General features: G+C 41.0%; 1 long non-coding RNA gene across 1 annotated transcript; it reads right to left on the bottom strand.

The window, feature by feature from the left end:
* Positions 1-1,399: 1,399 nt before the first annotated feature.
* LOC118577395 lies at positions 1,400-6,566 on the bottom strand. The gene is made up of 4 exons (XR_004944195.1): positions 6,517-6,566; positions 3,980-4,040; positions 3,309-3,466; positions 1,400-1,625 (listed from the first exon to the last, which is right to left on the bottom strand). It is a non-coding gene; the product is annotated as an uncharacterized LOC118577395 (long non-coding RNA).
* Positions 6,567-6,910: the final 344 nt, after the last annotated feature.

Raw genomic sequence — 6,910 nt, forward strand, 5'->3', positions numbered from 1 at the left:
TTTACTCTGTTGAACATTCATTTGTATTAATGATTATTAAGGTGGCAAGATTTTCATTTAAGATTATTAAGGTGGCAAGATTTTTGTTTAACCTGACACTGTTATTTAATATGCAAAATTGGAGCCCACTAGGTTTCCTAGTGCCTGTATCCAGCAGGACTTCATAAAAGGTTGATTGGACCATGGGCCTGGGTACCAAGTGACTGTAACTAGCAAGGGGGAGGTCTTTGGCTCCACCCCTTGGCATTGTTATAAATAGACCTTTGGAATAAAATTCTGGGCCAGTGGATAAGGATCCAGGCCCTCCTGAGTCTACCCTCTGTTTCTCTTCCTCTCTATTTCTAACTAAGTCTCTTATCCTTCAATCCTCAAGAGTCCCTGGGATAAATAAGTGTGGGGGCTGATCCTCCACAGTGCAGGCTACCCCACACGTTTTCACTCACAATGCTGACATACTTTCTACATTTTTACCCAGTTGAACAGCAAAAACATTGGCAAGAATATGATGACCTATAGAACCTTCCTAAATTTATTATTATTAACAAGGTCAACCTTGGCAATGAGTGATGTCCCTGTGTCAGAAAAATATAAGCTCACCCATGTCTGTTTTAAAATAAGCATGATGTATATAAGTATCAAAACTTCACATGCTATTCCATCAATATGTACAATTTGAATGTATCATCTAAGATTCTATAAATTAAAGATGACAAAATAAATTGCAGACATTGTAGTTTGTGTATGAAATGTCCTCTGAACCATTTGTGCTGAAAACTTTGCATTCAGTACAGTGTTCAGAGGTAGAGCTTTGGGGAAGTGATGAGGGCACTCACCTAATCCATGAATGAGTCTTTTGATGGAGTCATAATTGAACTATTGGGAGATGTTGCACACAAAGGAAGGTGGAGCCCAGTCAAAACAAGTGGGTCAAAGGGCTTGTGTCTTTTGGAGGATTTTCTTTATCTTGTCCTCTCTCCACCCCTATTTTATGGCAGCCATAAGATGAACAGCTTTCCTCTACCAGACCTTTCTGCCATATAGTGCTTCTACCTTTACAGAGGCCTGAGAGCAGTGGAAGATGCTTGACTCTGGAAGCACATGTCGACAAGGCAGCAAAGAGGGTAGCAGCAGCCTTCATTGTGTTCCTTTGCTTGCCTACCTACTTAAGCTGCTGGTCACAGGACTCAGTCTCATGCATAAGCTGGGCAAATACTCAGCTCCTGAGCTCCATGCCCCCTGTGGTAGCTTTTGAGGTGAGGAACAAGACAAGCAGGGTTAGCAGAGCAGGTTTTGAGAAATTTAATTTGAGAAATTTCCTTGGGCTCTGAGTTCCAGGAATGAGTCCTAATAATCTGGCACCTGGCCTTGGAGTAACTCAGGCCACTGAGATGGACTACATGGACCTGAATAATAAGAGAGAGGGGTGGGCATGGGTTGGGTTTGTTGGTTTAGATGTCAAAGGTGGTTCTAGCCATGTTATTTGCTATTTCTAAGGTTAGTTGGCCCCCAAATAGAAGTTCACTCCCCCAGATAAGTTAAGGCTGATGTGTCTGTTTCGTCTCTCATCATCGGAGAACATGTTCTATGAATGCCGTGTGTGCCTTCTTCTCCTTATCCACACTTACCTAGGATGAAATTTAATTTAAATGTTAATCACATTAAGATTGACCACAATAATTCACTGTAAACTAGAACAATAATAACATACTATACTATAAGGTATGCTAGTCCAAATTGATTATCAGTCATAGGAAAATAGCTTTCACATGCAGGTGTACTAGACACAGGTGATTTATGCCCACAGCAGACTCAATGGGATAGGGAAACATTCCATCACACCTTAGGATGATACACAATTTCAAACTTGTGAATTGTTTATTTATGGAAATTGCTGCTTAAAATTTGTGGATTATAGCTGATTTCAGATACCTGGAATAATCAAATATGAAACTTGGCTAATTAGGTATTGGGGCTCATATACCAAGAATGCAGAAAATGAGAAAATATAGTTACTCACCACCTGTCTCTGAGGACAGTGTTTTGCCCTGACTTAGCAATGCCTTGCCTTGTGACAGTCACCTTGTTCTCAGTCTGAGCTTTTTTATCACAGGTTAAAAAGGCAGGTTTCACCAGGCGGTCGTGGCACATGCCTTTAATCCCAGCACTCGGGAGGCAGAGGCAGGCGGATCTCTGTGAGTTTGAGGCCAGCCTGGGCTACCAAGTGAGTTCCAGGAAAGGCGCAAAGCTGCACAGGGAGACCCTGTCTCAAAAAACCAAAACCAAAAAAAAAAAAAAAAAAAAAAAAGAGGCAGGTTTCTAAGACAGAGTCTAAACCTTGTGAGACTAAGAATCTCTACTAGATTCTCACAGAGAATGATGTGGGTGGGTGGGTGTCTGTGTGTGTGTCTGTGTGTCAAGGGGCAAATCTGAGTCATGAAGACCTGCACCATGAAGAGTGCCAGGGACTTTGGACCTCATGCAAACCTCCCTGGAGACGTACAGGCTTTATGCAAGCCTGTGTGCCTAGGGCAGCCTTGTAGAAAGCCTCCTTCCTGGAACAGATTTCTTGTTTTATAAGGAAAGGAATGTGACTTTCAATTGTCTGATTTGTCTTACTAAATGTTCCCTGACAAGCCTGGGGACTAAGATAAGTTCCCAGGTTCCCAAGCAGAAGCATAAATAAAAAGAACTGTCAGCATGGAGAGTACTCATCTGTGCTCCCAGCACAGAACTGCTGATGGAGGGTTAGGGCTAGGATCATCTTGAATGTAAGAATATGATTGGAAAAGCCCAGAAGTGATGGATCTGTCTGCAACTCTCATTGTGACCCTCAAATTTTTCTTCTCACCCACACTTTTGAACAAAATCTTTGCCAAGACACAATCACAGGCAGTAAAAGATGGGCCCAAACTGTCACATGTGCCTTCTCTTCTGAGTTACTACCTTAAAACCTGGAAAAACAAAAAGCAATAGCCAGAATAAAAACGATGATCAGCCTCACTTATTCCTACTGCAGACGTGCCCCTTAACTTGCTGATCATCATCAGAAAGGGAGATAGAAGACAAAGCAGCTTCATCTGTGAGACCATTAGCTCCCAACTCAAACTTACTGGGGTTGTAGCTCAGTGGTAGAACATACTCTTGACATGCACAACTCTATTTTCAACATAAAGATGAAATTTTAACTAATAGAAAATCAGTTTTCTCCCATATTCCTTCAGTAAGTGCTAAATGATATGCAAAAAAATTTTAAAAAACAACAACAGAGGCTTGGGCTGGGGGTGTGGCTCCATTGGCAGAGTGCTTACCCATCATACACAAAGCCTTGGGCTCCATTTGCAGAAGTACATGAATAAGTGTAGAAGAAGTGCACACCTGTGATCTTAGCACTCAGGAGGTAGAGACAAGATGGAGGACATCCGAGGCTACATGGTGCTTCCGAGGTCAGCCTCGGGTATATGAGACCCTGTCTCAAAAGAAACAAATGAATGAATAAATGTGAGAATTAAAAAACAAATAAATATAAAATGAAAATACAAACTTCTGGGAAGTGATATTATTAGTCTTTCACAGAACCCCACAGGTTTTTACAGCAATTGTATGTGTAAAGTCAGTGGCAACATTGACTTTATTTATTGAGAGTCACATTTTGTTTACAAAATGCATGTGACTTTCAATAGAGGCATTCACTTTACCACTCAACAAAGTTTTTGTAGATAATATTGTGAAACTAACAGAGCCGGTGAATGGCTCAGCTGGTAAGCCTGATGACCTGACTCCAATTCCCAGGGCCCATATAGTAAAAGGAGAGAATTAACCCCCGTGAGCTGTCCTCTATGTGTGCACACAAGTACACACACACACACACACACACACACACACACGCACACGCACACGCACACGCACATGCACATATACACATTCACGCATGCACACAAAGGAGTGATGGAACTAACAGTGTTGGACATATCGAGCTTACCTTTTATTCAAGAACTGTAGAAGCTAAGAAAGGAGAATCTCAGGTTTGAAGCCAATTGGAGCTACAAAGAAGGAGGAGGAGGAAAAGGAGTAATTAATTAATTAATGGATGGTAACAGGCTCAATGGGGAAAGAAATGGAATAAAACTAAGAACCAGTCAGCATGCAGCCGAGACAGCAAAGGCTTTTTGAGTTGAAGGTTTTTCATCCTGGGCCATTAAATACACAGAAATTGAGTTTGTGAACGTAAGTATCCCTACCACCAGAGACTGCTTTTTCATGTAAAATAATGGCTCATCTCACCTCACAATATCCTGGAAAAGTGTTTCCATCTCCCCCTAGGAATCATTAAAAGAGCATTTAAAGCCTAAGTCAAGCACGAGAGAGGGAAGCAGAAAAGTCAAGAGATCAAGGTCATCCTCAATATCTATATAGTGAGTTCAAGGCCAGTGTGAGCTTTGTGGGGCCCTGACTCAAAAACAGAAAAGATATCTATGTAGTCTGCATTTCAGTCTCATTAACTCTAAAACAGGAATGATATTATAGTCTTTGCAAGTTTGTTGCAAAAATTAAGTTTTAACAAAAGGTGCCATACTCAGAAAAGAGTAAATATTGCTGTTGGTATCATAACAACTGTTTTCTTTTTCCTCATTTCTAACCCAAGAAACTACTTCTGGATCAATGTAGCTTAGAGAATTATTGACAGTGTGACTAACACAAGACACCTTACATATCAACCTCATTCTAGTCCTGCAGATCAATGAATTAGCTTTCAAGTACACACACTAAAATCAGCTAATTGGTTTGTTTGCTTTGCAACATTAGTGAAACTTTGGTTAAAGATAAATGGAAGTTTGGGGAACATTCTCTAGAAACAACATCAGTTATTACTTTAGTCTGATTTCTGTTGCTAGACAAAATACCTGAGGGCTGGAGAGATGACTCAGCTATTAAAGGCTAGGCTCACAACCAATAATACAAGAGAATACCTGAGACTGGTTAATTATAGAGGTTTCTTTTGGCTCATTATTCTAGAGGCTACAAAAAGTGAAAAAGGGACATACATGTGAGGAAGTAACATGTGGGTGAGAGGGCAGGGCATGTCCAGCTCTCTTTATAACAACCCAACTTCAGTGCCATTTTTGTGGCACTACATTACCTTGACTTTGAGGTCTCTTTAAAGTTTGAAATCTCAACTCCCTCAATTTGGGAAACCAAACCTCCACACATATTTAGTAGAACAACCCACATTCACATCATAATAGACTGCCACCTGGTGAAGCCAAAACTGCCTTGCCCATCTGATGACAGCCTCTGAAGACAAGAGAGAAAACTTGAGGAAAAGTCGTTGTACTCCCATCAACCCTCACAACACTGACTATTTGATGAGACCATGTAACAGGGCACCAGACCTTAGTAGGCCTCAGACCTTAGCATTACTGACTCCGAGATGGAAGTACCATTTAGGCTGTAAAACTCAGCACTAGACAGCACCACTTGCCAAAACTAAAAGACCTAATCCATTAAAGTCTATAACTCTGGGAGAGTCTCAAAATGTACTGACCTCGTTTTTTGGTTTCTGAAGTTTTGCTTCTGGCTAAGTGTTCTTGTTAACTGAGGTATAGCAACCCAGGACACAGAATATTGTGCTTAACAGCTCACCCTGAGAAAGACTCAGGACTACACTGAGATCCCAAACACCCCACCAGCCAGCTAATAAAAAGTTTCTAGCAGTCATCTCTGGTGAATACTGCACAACAATCAGATGAAATGCCATGATCACTCTCATTTTTAACTGCAGCCAAGTGTAGCCTGTCACTTGATTCTAGCACCAACATTGTAGACTCAGAAGAAAGGAAACCATGGCCTTTTGCACAAAGAGAAATGTAAAACTTAGAAAAGCTAAAAGTCTTGCCCCTAATCACACACTTGTATCATGGAGTACAATTCAATATAAACGATTCTACCACAACTGCATGAAAATAACATAGGGCTACATTCATGCACAACTTGGAATCTGCTTTAGTAGTGACTTATTTAGAGAACAAAACCATTTCTCTTGCAATCACTTCTGATATTAGAGTGAAGTTTTAATAAATAATAAAGCTTTAAATTCTAAAAATGAGAGAAACATATTCTGAATAAGGGAGGTTAGGCTGAACTCTTGAACCTACAAAGATGAGCTGGCAGCAACAATGTTTCCTATGGGACCAATCTTCATGCAAGCAACACCTATTAAACTCTGGATAAACTGTAGAACAACCACCCGAAAACACAATAAAGGAAGAACATTCTTGAAACACTGAGTTTTCTGTTCCTGTGGTTACAGCCTTGAGGGGAGGTTCTAATACATACTGACGTGAAGACTAAAAGAAGTAAGATTAAGAAGCATCTGGAAGGTGGAGAGATAATGTCTTAGAAAGAAGAGAGCCAGAGAAAGAAATTCCACCTGTAAGCATTCACCAACACCCTCCACCCCTCCACCCCATCCCTAACACCCTCCACTCCCCCACCACCCACTGCCAACCTCTGACTCACATTTCCCAGCACAAGCCCAGGCTAAAACAGAGCACGCAGTTAGCACACTGCACAGGCTGCTGGCTCAGCAGAGCATAAGTGCTTTGAGAATAAAAGCAGAATCCAGAAAACACATAGAAGACCATTCACAATATTCAAAACACACTCCAGAACTGTTTGACATGCAAATGAGACTCATGGTGCATATTTAAAAGACAATGAACACACACTAATTCTGAGATGGTGCAGAGGCTGGGGTTAGTAAACAGGGGTTCCAAAGCAGCCACAAAGACTGTCCTCAGCACACAGGAAAATATATTCATCATTGATGCAAAGAAAATCTCAGCTAAGAAAAGGGAAAATACCAAAAAAATAGAAGAAGAGGAAGAAGAAGAACAACAACAACAACAAAGGG

Source organism: Onychomys torridus, chromosome 2 (assembly GCF_903995425.1).
Source record: "Onychomys torridus chromosome 2, mOncTor1.1, whole genome shotgun sequence".
NCBI classification, from domain to species: Eukaryota; Metazoa; Chordata; class Mammalia; order Rodentia; family Cricetidae; genus Onychomys; species Onychomys torridus.